Genomic DNA, 17832 nt, shown 5'->3' on the forward strand with positions numbered 1-17832 from the left:
CCCTAATTGATTCCTACTGTTTCGAATTAAAAGCACCTTTGGAGGAGGGGGGGTTACCTCACATTCTAACAACACAACTATTTCAATATTCCTTCCTACAAGTGGGATATAATAGTTATTGTACATACTTATTAATTACCAATTCTTTTTTCTTCTTTTCTTTTTTTTTTTTTTGTTTTTTTGTTTTTATCAGAATTATTGCTTGGGCTTGGTGTTCTTGGTGACAAGCCATAGAGCAGTGATGCAACTGTCTCTTTCTTGCTCCCTCCCTATCTCCCTTTCTCCTCTCAATTTGTCTCTGTCCTATCAAATAAAAATTAAAAACTATTAAAAAAGACATCTCTGAATTAATACAAGTACAAATGTGGAAATTTTGCACATCTTCACCATGGGAATTATTTTTTTTAATTTTTTATTATTTTCCACTACTAGAGTAAGGGAGAAAATAATTACTATCAGCATACTTACTCTTCAAGGTGTTGGAAACCAAATAATAACCATCTGCTTTTTTTTTTTTTTAAGACAGAGAAAGAGGGACCACACACCAAAACTTCCTTCAGTGTGGTAGCAGCTGGGATTGAACATAGGCCACACACATAACAAAGCAGTTCACTATCCAAATGAATTACCTTGCAGGCCCCTTCTGCTTTCCTTTTTTTATTTTTAAAGAGAGAGATTGAGAGAGGAAAGCGATCTGAAGGGGGAAGCGGGGGATAGACACCTGTAGACCTCATGAAGCATCCCTCTACAGGTGGGGAGTGAGGGCTCAAACCCAGATCCTTTCACCTGGTAATATGTGCACTTAACTGGGTGCACCACCACGCTTCACCCTTTTCTATTGTCTTAATCACCAACATTTTTTTTTGTCTTGATTTGTTTTATTCCTGTACATGTGCATGTGTTTTTGGAGAACTCAGTCTTTATACATATACCATTTCACCACTTCTGGGCTGTTTTTTTTTTTTTTTCAGTCAGAGACACATAAAAACACCACTGAACCTGAAATTTCCCAAGTGTTATGACACTGCTGTGTAGTGCTGGGCCTTAAGACACATCCTACTAAGTGAGCGTTCCACTGTCCTCAAAGTTTTTTTTTGTTTTTTTTAATATACTGAGCCTTTCAATAATTTCTTTTTTTATGCCTATATATTCTATCCAGTTTGGAAATGGAGCAATTAACAAGTGATCAAAAGTTTCATCTCATAATGGTTAAATTTCTCACACTTTGTTTTCTGAGAAAATAATACTTTTTATACAGCAAAGCATGTTACACAAAGTTATTTTTTTTAATTTCACTCATAATCTGCCCACTTCTGTAAATATTATGATTCTTCCTGTACTCAAAAGAAAATAAAACTCTAAAGACAACATTTATTTTAGCTCCTAAGAATGTTACCAGATCTTGCATACACAGGGCTTTGTATCTTTTGATTTATTGTAAGGAAGCAGTATCTTTTAAAATACTCATTTTAAAAATGTTATTCAAAATGATATTCTACACACCATTGACATCCCCGAGCATATTTTCCTTTGCTTTTGATTTGGTACTCCTCAAACATTTTGTAAAAGAGGGTTTTTTTTTTTTTTCATAAAGGTTCCCTTCCTGAAGATGGAGACCCAAGTTTTCATATATAGTAACCTGTGTACTCCACTGGTGCACCACCAACCAGTCTATCTTGTGTCTTCATTTTTTGCCACCTGCCTCCACCCCAAAAAATGATAGAAGAAGGCATTCCATTATAGGAGGATCAAGAAAATTGTTAGGGCTGAGAGAACAAACCGGCAACATTTTCCAAAGGGTCTGAGGATAATAGACAAGCTTGAGCTTCATGTTACCATGCATCAGTAACAGACCTATAGTATGCAATAGACAGTGGGTGGTACCCACATAGCCTATATGTATAGTAGGATTATCTATACACATTTGTATGATTACACTCAAAGGCATTTGCACAATGGCAACTTTGCTAAGTGATGCATTGTCAGAACATAGCCCCATCATTAAGTGACTCCCATAACCACACAGGTTTCACTCTAGTTATGTTGACATACAAAAGGCAACTGATTCCCCCAGTTGAGCACATATGTTGCCTTACTAAAGGACCCAGGTTCAAGTCCCTAGTCTCCATCTACATGAGGCTAAATTTCATGAGTGATGATGTGGACTTTCTCTCTTTATCCCCCTTCCTTCTCAGTTTATTTCTGTCTTACCAATTTAAAATAAAAAATGATGATATACAAAATAATCATGATTAATTACAAAATATTATCTAGAATTATAAAGAAAAATATCCCAGTGTATATACAATCTGACATCTCAGAATGATAGGGTAGCTAGAGAGGGAAGACTCATTCTATCCTTCACCCCTACTGAAAAAATATATAAATAATATTAAAGACAAATAGATTTTATGAAATAATTCAGATTCTTCCAACTCTTCTACCTACTGCATGTAATTTGATGCTACATATCTTTCCTCTAGCAGCTATTAATGTTCAAATATGTGTACCATCATGCAATAAGATCATAGGCACATACCAGTATCATCCATCAGTCTCGATGGAATATTGACTGTATTGGAGAATGTTTTGAGAACAAATGGTACAGTCTCTCACACTGCACCTATCTGTGTGATAGACACAGATGGTCTGTAAGCATCAAGGCAAACTTCTAGAAAAGAGGGTCAGGCTAGGTCAGAATACTGGACATGCAACTGAGTACTCCAAGAATATACAAGAACATACCTAACACTATGCTATACACTTATGAGTGAGATTGGGCAATCAATAAATAGTTTCTCTAAGTGAGGGATGGATGGACAAAGAGCCAGGTAGCATATATTTATATAGAGGTCACCTCTGTGGGCTTTAAGTTCTCTGTCACAACTTCTCCATTCTGCTGTAACAGTACAAAACCAAACATAAACAGCATATCAGCCAATGAGCATGACTGTGTTGCAGTAAAACTTTGCAGACACTGAAATTTGAATTTCTTCTAACTTTCATATTTCATGAATTTTTCTTCTTTGGATTTCATTCAAATACATAAAAAATGTAAAAACAATACTTAGCTCACATGTCATTCAAAACCAGGCTTGATTTGGCGCTTGGGCTGTTTGCGGATTTCTACATTAAGCAACAAGAGCTATCTCAAATAATCTCTAGACTCTGGAATAATGTTGGAGAATATGCATGTCAAAATTCAGGATGTACAAACCAAAAGACTTAGAAACAACTTTCTGTGCCAGGAATGCTGGCATGAGCTAATAACTTTGGTTCTCTGCAGTCGTCCAGTCCAGTTCAGTCCACTGAACCAGCTCTCAGCCTAGCTAATCAGAAGAAAGCCCCAGAAATATTTAGATATGTTTCACATCAAGTAATTATAAGAATTCTAACAGAACTATCACACGTTACCGTGTGTCTTTTATAGAATACTAAGGATATATATTTTAAAACTTTGCATAAAGAAGATATAACATAAAAAATGATTATTTAAAGAAACACTAGGAGCTCAGAGATAGCTTACTTGGTAGAGTATATATACAAAGTCCTGGTTGAGAGTCTCAGCACCACACACAGATGACATGGAAAGTGGAGAAGTGTTGTGATATCACTTACTCTTTTGTCTCTTTCTATGCATAGATGTCTTTCTTCTCTGTAAAATAAGAATGAAAACATTGGCCTGAAGAGACAGCTCATAGTGTCACAGTGGCAAGAGGCTTGGGGTTCATTACCCAAAGCCAAGACCAAAAGAGAAAAAAAAAGGAGATATTAGGGAGTGCGGGAAGATGGCGTACTGAGAAGCTGCTAACAGCGAGTGCTCTGATCGCATCGTCGGCAACGGTTCCAGATGCCACCTGGATGCTGACTAGGCTTCCCTGGATTGAAGACCCCACCAATGTGTCCTGGAGCTCAGCTTCCCCAGAGACACACCTTACTAGGGAAAGAGAGAGGCAGACTGGGAGTATGGACCGACCAGTCAACGCCCATGTTCAGTGGGGAAGCAATTACAGAAGCCAGACCTTCTACCTTCTGCAACCCTCAACGACCCCGGGTCCATGCTCCCAGAGGGCTAGAGAATGGGAAAGCTACCATGGGAGGGGGGGGATTATGGGGATTGGGTGGTGGGAATTGTGTGGAGTTGTACCCCTTCTACCTTATGTTTTTGTTCACTAATCCTTTCTTAAATAAAAAATTTAAAAAAAAAAGAGAAAAAAAAGGATCTGCAGTGGAGAAGCTTCATGAATGATGAATCAGGGCTGCAGGTGTCTCTTTCTTTTCCTCCCCTTTCAATTTCTCTGTCTCAACACAAACTAAATAAAATGGAATATTTTTTTTAAATCATAAAATAAATTATAAGTAATTGTTTTTATTTTAACAGAAAATTTAAATATGTTTGAATCAAGAGATATGACAGCTGGGGAGGTAGGTTCATAGGTTAAGCATGAGGGCTTCTAGATTCACTCCTGGCATATATGCTGGAGCAGTATTCTGTTCTGCTCAGTTACCGGTAAAATAAAAATAAAATTGTTATTATAAGAAATAGGGGTCAGCAAAATAGTTTTTTTTCTACAGTGCATCTACTTTGCCATGAGAGAAGCCCATATTGGGGCCTTGCTGCCACTGCATTAGAGGACTCCAGTGTGGTGTGATGGTATCTCTGAAAAAAAAGTTGGCTTGGGGGTCAGGCAGTAGTGCAGTGGATTACGTACACATGGCACAAAGTGCAAGGACTGACATAAGGATTCTGATTTGAGCCCCTGGCTCCCCACCTGCAGGGGGATGGTTTCACAAGTGGTGAAGCAGGTCTGTAGGTAGGTGTCTTTCCCTCCCCCTGTGTGTCTTCCCCTCCTCTCTCCATTTCTCTCTATACTATCCAACAACAATGACATCAATAACAACAATAACTACAACAATGAAAAAGAACAAGGTTAACAAAAGGGAAAAAATAGCCTCCATGAGCAGGATTAGTAGTGCAGGCTCTGAGCCCCAGCAATAAGCCTGAAGGCAAAAAAAAAAAAAAGTTGGCTTGAGGGGCTGGGAAAATAACATAGTGGCTATGCAAAAAAGATTTTCATGATTGAAGCACCAATGATCCCTGTTTCAATCCCTCAGCACCACCATAAGCCAGAACTAAACAGTACTCTGATATTTGGATAGATAAGACAAAACAAGACAGGACAGGACAGGACAGGATATATGAAGGCAAAATTAAGCTTTAGGATTTAGAAAAGAAATGCAAGTAAACAAAAAAATCACAAAAGTGTTATTAGCATCACTGAAAACAAAGTAAAACTTGTAGTCTGTGAGCTGAAGTAAAACATATGCATGAAAAAGTAGAAAACAAAACAAAACACAAATATTAAAACAGTGCAGAACACTGAATAATATATCATTTGTGTTCTTAAGAGTAAGAAAAGTATGAAATGCTAGTACGCTGTCCTGGGTTATACTAGATTTGGTTTTGGGCCTCAAAGTGTTCTGGTAAAAAATGGATGCACAATTATTGACATAAATGCATTCATTCTGGTTAAGTCCTATAGTCTCTATGAATAAAGGGAAAAAAATCATATGGTGGAAAACAATTAATGAATTAAAAAAGGAAAAGTATTGAATAGTTGTGATAAGCCTCCTAAGAAATATTCAGTCTCAAGAAAAGCATAGAAATGTCTACATATTTCTTTATATGTATATATATATACATATATATAATTTATTTTTGCTGTTATTGATGCCATTGTTGTTGGATAGGACAGAGAGAAATGGAGAGACGAGGGAAAGACAGAAAGGGGGAGAGAAAGATAGACACCTGCAGACCTGCTTCACTGCTTGTGAAGCGACTCCCCTGCAGGTGGGAAGCCCGGGGCTCGAACCCGGATCTTTACACCAGTCCTTGAGCTTTGCGCCACATGCACTTAACCCGCTGCGCTACTGCCCAACTCCCAGAAATGTTTACATATTTCTAAAAAAAAGTTATATTTGGAACTTGGTGGTGGCATACCTATTAAGTGAACATAGGCTTAAGGATTTGGGTTTGAGGCCCTACTTCCCACCTGCATGGGGGAAGCTTCACATTTAGTGAATCAGGTCTATAGGTGTCTGTCTTTCTCTTTCCCCTCTCAATTTCTCTCTGTCTTAGAGAATAACTCGGGGGGGGGGGGAGAAATGGCCACCAGAATTCATAGTCTGGCACTGAGCCCCAATAATAATCCTGAAGGCAAAAAAGAAAAGGAAAAAAAAAGTTATATCTCATGAAGTTGTCCTGTATATAAAAAATAAGAGATAAGCAAGGGTAGATAGCATAATGATTATGCAAACAGACTGTTATGCCTGAGGCTTCGAAGTCCCAGTTTCAATCCCCTGCACCACAGTAAACCAGAGATGATCAGTGCTCTGGTAAAAAAAAAGAGAGAGAGAGAGAGATAGTATTTCTCATGCTTCCATAATGAAATTTAATCAAACAAAAATGAAATAAAATAGCAAAGAGCTTAGGAAAAATAGAATCTGTAGAAAAGCATGGTTAGTGAGAGGTGAATCTATTCATGCCAATACTGAAGATTAAAGCACTAAAGTAATTAGAGTTACATAATCTAATGTGAGTGTTATATACTTCATGGAAATGTTAAAATGACAAAATAATTAAAAATGGAAGCTAAGAGAGCAAGTGTGGGAGGAAATTATGAGTGATATTTCCCTAGTATTTCCTAGCAAAGAGTCAAATAGTTTTCAGTCTTGCAATTTACACTTAAGTAATTTTTTTAAGACATGCTGCTGATAAGAATTTTACCTTCAATGCAGTTCCTCAATATCACTGAACATAATTGTTTCCTGACAAGAAGGGAAAGAACAATGAGAAAGAGACTAGAAGATCAGGAAACGAGATATGTACAGCACAACTCTCCTTTGGGACCTGTCCAATCCTTCATAATTCCAATAAAATGGTAATTTCTTTCAGTATGATTTCCATCTTCCAAGGGTACAATCTAGAGCCCTGGCTTCTCTGACCATCTTCTAATTACAATGGGGCACACAGCTCAGGATATCCATATAAGCCTTCAATTCCCAAGGGGAAAAAATGTAACAAACTTAGCTGTTTATTTTTGTGCTTGCTTACTTTCATGTTTTTCTGGAATGCATAGCCAGCTACATTCAGATTTTAGTTATTACATTCCAAATAATGCTTCTAACATTCTACATGTGAGTAGTGTAAGCCATGAAACTGACTTTTAAAAATCACATTTCTCCTTTAATGTGGTTATGCATATTACTCAATTAGATTTTTGTTTGCTTTCTTTCACCAGTGCACTTCTCAACTCTAGCTTATGGTGGTATGGGGGATTGAACCTAGGACTTCCGAGACTCAGGAGTGAAAGTCATTTTTGTATAACCATTATTCTATTTCCTCCACACTTGCTAACTGCTCATTTAGTATTAGTTATCAAAGTGGGTCCTCTTTGATATCCTACCTATTATGTAAGCTACATAATTTCTTTTGCTATACTACACTGCTGAAAATAAACACCTTCTGGTCAGCGATACCTCTCCTAGGTGTGTGCCTGTATTGTCTTGCAGGATAAGGCTCCCACCATCTCACTGGGCAAAATTAGAGTGATGTGGTGTCTTTTCCATATATGCAACTCATTATTTCTAAGTGTCCTCTGTGTGCATATGTGTTCTGTATGTTACTTAAGAATCGTTGGTGATTAGTTCATTATTTGTTTTTTCCCCTTATTTTCTTATTCTTTATACATATTCATATTCCATTTCTGCATCTCAAAAGAAATAGAGGAACCAAAGAGGCCATAAGTTCATTTGACAATTCTTCATTACAACAAAAATTTATCTTTTTATATATATATGTACTTTACATGTCATAGATTGCATTTCAAAAAGAACTTAGGACAATCAATTTATTGTTCTACTGTCTGCAAGCTTTCCTGCAAAGAAACCAGAAAGGAAATATGTAGAACATAGCACGTATTATCTTCTCAGATCCAACAAGTCAGAATTTATCTCCCATAGCATCATACCATACTAGTGCTATATATCCAAGAACAATCTGAAATACTGCATTATCCATGATTATGTAAATAGGTATTTTAAGAAAAAGAGAGAACACAGATGACAATATGCTAATACAGCAGCACTGAATAGGATTCAGATTGTTTAAAAAAGAGGTGTTTGTTCATGCCCAGAGTCTTTTTGTACTTACTATTTTTATGATGCACCTCCAAAGATGACATGTAGGAAAGAAAACTCCCAAACTGTAATTATGATAATTATGCTTTTTCATCTTAAAATCCATTACACACCTTAGAGTAAATATTATATGTAGTATATAGTATCATAATTAAAGGGAATGTTCAAAGAAATGACACTTTGATTGCTGTTTGGTACATATTCTATCTACTAAGCATGAGCTACACAGTGTGTATGTATATTATGTGTCTATTTATTATTATTACTAGCATGGTAACATTGACTAAACTTAATTAAAAATTTGCATAAAATGATTTCATTCCATTGTATGGAATACACTGGAAGCATATAACAAAATTAATATTGGAAGCACTGAAAAATTCATAGTTCTTGTCAATTTTTATTGGGGAGTTAATGGTTTACAGTATAGTATTTAACATATAGGCTCAACCTCTAATTTTTAAATGATGTGGAAAACTGTCTGGGTATTCATCAGAACACTAGAAATGGACCTACCTTATGACCCAGCCAAAGAATTTTGAGAGGAAAGCTTTCAAACAGAGATAAGCCTTGTGAAAGAACACTAGAGATTAGTAATAATTGCAAGTTTGTTGCTGGTTCATGTGAATGTATTGTCTAATTATGGACAAGTTATGTGTTTATCACCTTGACCATTGTGGATTATTCTTTCCATTTCCTCATCTTATAGTATGCTAAGCTGAGTTATAGATATATGGACAAAGGCCAATATTATCTCTGGAGAACATCAAAAATGGGTAAGAGGAGGGGGAGAGCGCCTAGAAGTCTTTACAAGGCTTTGATATTAAGTAAAAAGAGACATTCAGTTCTTATTATAAGAGGAAAATGCAACTTACTCAGAGGAAATGATTTAAGAATCAGAGATAATATTCTTTTGTGGGGTTAAATCTCTATAATAAAAAGTGACCAAAGTACAAAATGGGAATTGTTCATTGGCTGCTCACATTCATACCTGAAACAACAGCAGAACGTGGTAGCTGTGTAATGGTTACCAAGGGGCAAATCATTTACTAACCCTCTGAAAAAGAGCAGTTAGGAAAAACAAAATAGGAAAATAATGTTCTGTACTTTTGTCTTTTCTGAAATGTCACAATCAATGCAATGACTGGCCCTGCACATGTGTGATCTCGTACACCCTCAGGAACTTTTTCTTTTTCTTTTTTTTTTTTTTGGGGGGGTGCTTTTTAAAGTCCTCACAGATGAGTATTCTTTTAAAAGTCCTTTACCAGTCTCTTGTTTTCCCAGCTAGAATTGCTACTTCAGGCCACCATACTGTTGCACACTTCAAAGTTAAACTGTTGTTGCTTATTATTTTTAACCAACTCCCCCATGGAGTGAGTTCTATGAGTCAGTTCAAATGCAGACAAATCCTTTAAACAGAGCTTTTGCAAAGAGCTGTTACACAATTCAGAAAGTGGCAATTCTTTAGTAATATGGATATTAGGAGAACTCCAAATGATTTTTGTCTTTGCAAGGGTTGCTAGACTGTGGTTTTCACAGCTAATAATTTTCAAGGCTTCCATCTAGGTAGGACGAAGGGAAGAGCTGTGAGGCATGTTTATACATTATATTGCTGTTGATTGCATGATCTAACCATTTTTCTTGAACAAATATTCCTAGATATCAGGTTTTGATAAGAAGAACTCAGAAAAAATATGGATTTTGAACATTTTTTTTTTGCATTCTTCTTAGTGCTTTTCTTGGGAAAAAGATTTTCAGCTCTCTTCTTTGATCATTTTTCTTTATTCTTTCTTCTTTTTCTTCTTCTTCTTCTTTTTTTTTTGCTTCCAAGGTTTTCACTGGGGGTAGCAGCACTACAAATCCACTGCTCCTGGTGGCCATTCCCCCCCCCCATTTTATTGCATAGGACAGAGAGAAATTGAGAGAGGTGGGGGAGATAAAGAGGGAGAGAGAAAGAGAGACACCTACAGACCTTCTTCATAATCTATGAAGCATTTCCCCTGCAGGTGGGGAGCTAGAGCTCGAACCTGCATCCTTGCATGGGTCCTTGTGCTTCGTACTGTGTGTACTTAACTGGGCACACCACTGCCCAAGCCCTTCATTTCTTTATAATTTCATTCCAAGCCCCCTTTCTGCCATGTGGATATTCTTTTTTTTTCTTTTTTCTTTATAAAAAAGAAACATTGACTAAACCATAGGATAATAGAGAGGTATAACTCCACACAGTTCCTACCACCAGAACTCTGTATACCACCTCCTCCCCTGATAGCTTTCTTATTCTTTAACCCTCTGGGAGTATGGACCTAAGGTCATTGTGGGATGCAGAAGATTTCTTAAGAAAATCAGTAGCCAGAGGCTGATTGTTCAAAGACTGTGGCCAGAGTGCTGGATAGGAGCAATAAGTAAAGATTTCAATAATAAATAGAGTGATCTTTTATTTTTCTGAGTAATTTTATTATGGAAATAATGATTTACAGAATATTTGTTGATGCATGGGTATAGTTTCTCATCTCCCTCTGACAAATGTCTGCACATTATTCCCCCAAAAATTCTTAATCTGCCATTTGGAAGTATTTCCCATAACGGATTTTTTATAGGAAAGTGAAAGTCTTATCCTCCTAAACCTGATGTTAATTCAACTTTTTCAGATTGCTGAAGTAGTGTAGAGAACTCCAAGCAGAAAAAATTACCAAAGGAATAACACCTTAATGAGGCATATTCAAGCAGCTGAAAATCAAAGATAAAAATAAAGTTATAAAGGCATAAAGAAGAAAAAAACTGATATACAAAAGAACCAATTTTTTTTCATAAAAAAAACTATACTATAAAGTTGGTACACAACAGAGTGACATCTGCAAAGCAGGAAAATAAAATAAAAATCCATCCCAGCATATTAATACCAGTAAAAATATCTGAAAAAACAATAGGGAAACAAAATGTTTTAAACATATTTTATGCATTTATTTTGGATAGAGGCAAAGGAAATGGAGAGATAGGGGATATGGAGATGAGAGGGATAGAGAGAAAGAGAGAGTGTAAGAGGTAGAGAGCAATCCAGAGACCGGCAGCACTTTTACCACTACTGATACATCCCCCGGAGCCCAAACACAGGTGGTGACTAAGGTCTTGAACCCAGGTCCTTGCACATGTTAATGTGTGTGCTCTGCTAGATGTGCAAACATCTGGCCCCAAATTAAATCTTTTTTAAAAAATTGATAACAATTTTGATCTTATAGTTTAATATCATACTCGTAAGCCTTGATTTACTTTAACATTTATGTCTATTTGTTTTTGTCTTTCTTGTTTTCATGTGGTGCAGGAATTCAACCCCAAACTCACACATATTAAGAAAGGGTCTTAAGGAAGGTATCTGCTCCATCACAAAACTATCTCCCCTTTGCTCCAAAAATGGACACATATGTATGGTTTTAGCAGTTCCAGGTAAACTTTTTCTGTTTTCTTTTTTTCGAGGGGGGGGAGAGAGAGAGAGAGAGAGAAACTTCAGTTGTAAAACTCTCCTAGGTGTCACTCCCATGTGGTGCTGAGAACTGAAGCTAGACTGTACATATGGAAAGACATGTATGTTCTTTCAAATGAGCTATCTTCTGGCTCCAAGACTGACTTTGTTAATTAATCATAATTGTCTTCTCATTCATCTAAATTATTTAATTTATAAATAGGTTCATATATTTTTTATTATAGGTCATGACCAGTATTGTTACAATGTAACCATTTTTATAATTTTTGTTATTAATAGTTTGTTACAAAATTGTAAGATAATAATGTATAGTTACACACCACACCCACCACCAAAGTTCTATATCCTCACCCTCCCAAAGATAATCACCATAATTCTCACAAGTCTAAGAGCAGTTTGCTTGATTTTGTTTTGTTTGAAAAACATTTTTTGGCAAGTTCATGAAAATCAGAACTATAGATTCCAAATATGAGTGAAACCATTTAGTAGTTGTATTTAATCTCTTAACTTACTTCTCTGAGCGTATTCACCTCCAGTTCCATCTATTTTGTCTCAAAGCATACAATATCATCTCTTTTGATTGCAGAGTAGTATTCCATGAAAGATATATGTCATAACTTCTATAGCCAGTCATCTGATGATGAACACTTAGACTGCTTCTTTGGTTACTGTTAATAATGCAGCTATGAACATAGTTGTTGTGTTCCTAGTTCTATTTTAATACTGATAATCCCATGGCAATGTCACCATTAATTAAACCAGTTACCAGTTAAAATACATCTAGGCTATTTCTAATTAAGAACATTGTGAAAAAAAACTGTTGTCACATTATCCTACAGGCCTTTGTGTGAGCACATTTCATTTATCTGTGACAAAAACCCAAGAGATAAAATGTCCTGTTGTATGGGAGTTGCATTCATAGCACAGGAAACAGGAACAAATATTTATATCCCAACAGTATTGTATACTTTAGTCAGTTTCTCCACATTTCACTAGTGTTTTCATTGTTTCATTTTAGCTACTTTCCTGTTTCCTTAAGGGGAGAAATGAGTTTAGCATGCAGCTGTGCTGTTAGATTAAGTTGAATATGTGTGAATCACCTTCTCTTAGGTGCCAAAGACACTGCTGGGATATTTTTCATCCAGTTTTGGAATCCCTCAATAGTTCTTATTTTCTCTTATCCTCTTATCCTTATTAGCTTCCCAGTAATGTGGTAATAAACTACCACAAATTAGGTGATTTTAAATATCACAGATTCATCTATCTACATTTCTGAATGTCAAAAATCCAAAACTATGCTTCACTTGCTAAAAAATCTAGGTGCAGATTGTCTGATTCCTTCTGAAAGCAATAGGAGACACTGTTTCCTGACTTTCCAGTTTTATGACGGCATTCCTTGGCTTGTGGACCCTTTCTTAATATCTACAATTATGAGCATATCATGTTCACACTCTCTTCTCTTCCATCATGACCTAATCTTCTTTTTCTCAGATAATTCTACCTCACTCTTACAAGAGTCCTTATGATTATAATAGCATCTTCTAGACAAGCCAAGACAATCTTCATACCTCAAAACCATTAATTTAATCACATCTACAAAATATTTTTTGAAATCCTGGGTAAATTCATACATTCAGTGTAGAAGAAATTTTTTTCTGAGGGGTTTGGGGTATTCACTTAATCCACTGTACTATCTTTTATATTTCTCCCCTGGTTATTCTTGAATGTTTCTAGAACATATTGTAGCCACTTAGTGATGAGGGAAAGGAGGAGATGAGTGTTTATGCTACATTTCTATGTCCTTTTCAAAGTCATACATTGAAATTCTGAACTCTAAGGTGATGATATTAGGAGGTGGAGACTTCCATAGGTGAATAGGATATGAGCACATAGCCATCATAAATTAGATCAATGCCCTTATAAAATGAACTCTGGAGAACTCTTCTGTATCTTTTTTCCCTGTGGAAACCCAGTGAGAGAATAAAAGGAAGAATGTGACTGTGCCAACATCCTACCAGCCATCTAACTCTAAGAAATAAACTTCTGTGGCATACGGTATTTTTCTACAGCAGTCCAAACTAGGACAACTAAATCCTACCTTACTAAAACTGACAAAATGATATTATATTTGTCCTTAGATTTGTGTTATATGCATTTTTAATATCTTATTTATTAATGAGAAAGGGGGAGAGAGAGAGAGAAAGAACCAGACATCACTCTGGTACATGTACTGCCGGGGATTGAACTCAGGGTCTCATGCTTGAGAGTCCAGTGCTTTATCCACTGCACCACCTCCTGGATCACTATTATATGTAATTTTATAAATAACTTTAATGCTTGTTCTTTTAATTAAAACCAATAGTCAAAATGTTGACTGGGTCAAGGGTAAACAAAGGGCTACAGCATAACTTGTAAATCTTTAATTCCATTTTGGTCCAATTAAAATATGCTTATGAACTGTGAATCCACTTGTTTGTATCATCACCAGGCTAACCCTTCTTCATCTTTTTCTGGCTCAAATTTTCTTTTGCATTGCCTTACTGAATCACAGAGATGAGACTGCTTTTCCTATGTAAGTGAACTAGTTAATCTTATACAAAAATTTAAATAATCTAAACTTTTTCTTTTTAGTAGACTCTACACAGAATTTTGCTCAAAATCATCCTATTTTTCTGCTTTATATGATATTCTAGAATTATGGTAGAAACAGATTATTGTCTGATATATCCCCAATCTCTTTACTTCCCCCTTTTGAAAAATTTAGATTAGTATTCTGACTGCATCTTTGAAACTTCTGCACTTGGATCCTGAACATCGTTAATGACAGTGTTAACATCTGGTTTTCAGATTTTTCTTAGTCTACAGAGAAGTGTAATCTTAAAATAACAAAGTTCATGTTAAGATCATGTTTTATCATGTCCTTGAAACTTCTTCTGTATCAACTATATTTATTCTACTGATATGTCTTTGATTTCTTCTTTTGCCACTAGGGTTATTGCTGGAGCTCAGTACCTGCACAACCTCACCATTCCCCATGGGGTGGATATTTTTTGATAAAGGGTAAGAGACAGACAGAGATGAGAGACACTGACAACACTGCTCCACTGCTCCTGAGACTTTTCTTATGTAAATGGGGACTTGGGACTTGAACCTGGCTCCTCTTGCATGATAATGGGTGCCAGACCCAATGAGATGCCATCAGACCTCTCTACTACTATTCTTTTAATGTGGTGCCAGATAGTGGACCTAGAGGCTCATACATGATCACTGCCACCACTTATCAGCCTCTCAGCTCAATTTTTCATTGCACATTTATTTAACAGAGGAAGAAGTGAAGAGAGAGAGAACATGATAGATATAGAGAAGAGATACAACAATTTCATCCCAGTCATTCATTATACTCCCATGTGGTGATCAGACTTGAACCCAGGACCACACACATAGTAAAGCATGTGCTCTGCCAGATGAGATATCTTTCAGCTCTGATTCTATATCTATCCATCAATTTCAAAAGTGTTCTTTCTGTTTGATTAATTTATTCATTGGTTCAACATGTGTGATGTGCTTGACAGGTGACAGACATTGTGCTAGTTCTACAGAATATAAAGATTGATGGTCCTGGGAGGCTTCTCAGCACTGGACTTGTAGGCACTGAGGTCCAGAGGCCGATCTCCAGTACTGCATATGCCTAAATGATGCATCTCTCCCTCATTTCTCACTTTCTCTCTCTCCCTCATTTCTCTCTCTCTCTCTATCTCTCTATCTCTTTCTCCTTGTATCTCTTATTAATGAATACATAAATATTTTTTTTAAAAAATAGCATGCAGGTTAATAATTGATAATCTGTTAAATTGGCTACCATTTCCCCCCAGGGGTAAGCCTCCTGTCTTTATTCATAGTCTGTACCTGAACATAACCTGCAAAGACTTTTATTATATTTATCTGATTTTCAAACATCAGTTACTATGATTTCTATCCTTTCTGACACTGGTCTTCTTACTCTAAGTAGCATACTTGTGTTCATTCCTTGCTAAATGCCCTGCCTTCTGCCCTTTTTATATGTTCCTTTATATTCTAAGCTTTTGAGAAAGCTTCCAGTGCACCCAAATCAATTCCGTTAGAAGTCTTTTCTTCTCTATCTGAATGGAGAGAATATAAGTGAAGTCTATTTTCAACCACATTCCTTGAACAATGACTTTGAAGATGATACAAAAGATGAATTCACTTTTCTTTTTCTAAGTACTTTTAAAATCTACCTTTAAAAATACTAGTTTTGACCATGTCTAGTTATGACCAGCATTTATTTCTACCTAACCACTTTTCTTATCACAATTTACTTTTTTTTTCAGAATTATATTCATAGGAGCAACATCTTAATGTCCTCATTTGTCCTTAGGGAAGAAAAGGGGGTAGTATTCTTAATATCGTTTCTTTACTACAACTAGATTTCTGGTTGGTTAAAATTTATTATGAGATTAATAGTGTATTCACAGTATTAAAAAATCATGGTAAAAGACAATTTCTATTATTTTTCTAAAATCTTTCTCTAAAAGAAACCATTCTTCCACTAGTTCTTTCCCAAATATTATAAAATTACACATATGCAAGGAATCATATCTCTCTCTCTCTTACTTTGAACAAGCCAGCTGTCTGCAGAGCAGGGTTTATTTTCATTGGCTCAAATGCAAAATTCTGGTTATTAATATGGGTGTAATTTCTCCTTGCTGACAATTTAAGACTAAGTAAATTGGAAGTGACAAATGGAGAGAGAGAGAGAGAGAGAGAGAGAGAGAGAGAGACTGACCAAGAGTCTTTCCTAAGATCCTAAAACAGCATTTCATCTGGCTGACCAGACATCACAAACAACCATGGCAAGTAACCTCCTATTATGAAAGGGTAGCCATCCCCATTGAACTGTAAAAGTGACAGATGCAGCACGTGATTGTAAATTAGCAACTTGAAGTTAGTCCCAAGGGATCTCCAAGCAGGCTCCTCCAGGCGGCCCCCTCCCCCACCCCACCCCCAGCAATTATTTAGCTGCTTCTCAAGTTTTAAATATTTCCTTCAACTTGCTGCAGTGATTCCTTTAGGTTTTGGTATATGTCTTTCTACCTTCTTTCTCCTTCATTTACAGTCATTCAATTGAAGTCTTTCAGACACAGAATTTTTCCTTTGCATTCTAATTATTCTTGTTTATTTGGTTTTGTGGCCCTAAATAATAATGACTATTTATTGAGCTCTGTTCATGTCATAATGCTTTATTCAGTTTAGCGTACATAAAAGTCACCTGGAGTGTTTATTAAAAATTCAGACTTCTAAACACTCTACCCAGAGATTCTTATTCAGTACATCTGGCAGGCAGCCTGAGACTATATACTGAATGTGCTTCTCAGGTGACCTTTATACAGGTGGTCTGCAGACTGCTTTGACAAGCATTAGATGTGATCCTCAATCTTGTAAGGTTTGAATTATATGTTTGTTGTTATTTTTAGTCAGTTTACGTTTTCCTTAAACTACTTTCTTTTTAAATTTATTTTATTTTTTTGTCCTTTATCATGCTTGACTATTCCAGTTAATTTTTCCAGCTAGAGAGGAACAGAGATAGAGTTAGAGACACCCCTGCACTGAAGTTTCCACCATTATTGTGGGGACCAGAATTAAAGCAGGTCTACTCTGAGAGAAGCTGTCACACCAACCCTAGGCTACATATTTTTTTTCTATCAGGTCATTGCTGGAGCAATTGTTCCTGAACAGCAAATCCACCACCCCCAGAAGGATTTTTTTTCCTTTTTATTTATTAATTTCCTTCTTTTATTTGATAGGATGGAGAGAAATTGATGGGGGAGGGGAAGATAGTAAGAGAAACACCTGTAGTACTGCTTCTGCATATAAAGCTTTCTGCTTATACGTGAAGAGTAGGGGCTTGAACCTAGGCCCTTGTGTATGATAACATGTGCTTTCAACTGTGTGTGCCACCCGCCAGCTCCTTCACACCATATTATAAAAATATGTTTATTTATTGTAGTGTGAGAGATACAGAGAAAAAGATGAGAGATGCCAGAACACTGTTCAGCCCTGATTTACAGAGATGCTAGGGATTGAACCTTGGAGTCTTGGGCATGAAAAATTTTGAATAACCATTATGCTTTCTCCCC

Source organism: Erinaceus europaeus, chromosome 2 (genome assembly GCF_950295315.1).
Source record: "Erinaceus europaeus chromosome 2, mEriEur2.1, whole genome shotgun sequence".
Lineage (NCBI taxonomy): Eukaryota > Metazoa > Chordata > Mammalia > Eulipotyphla > Erinaceidae > Erinaceus > Erinaceus europaeus.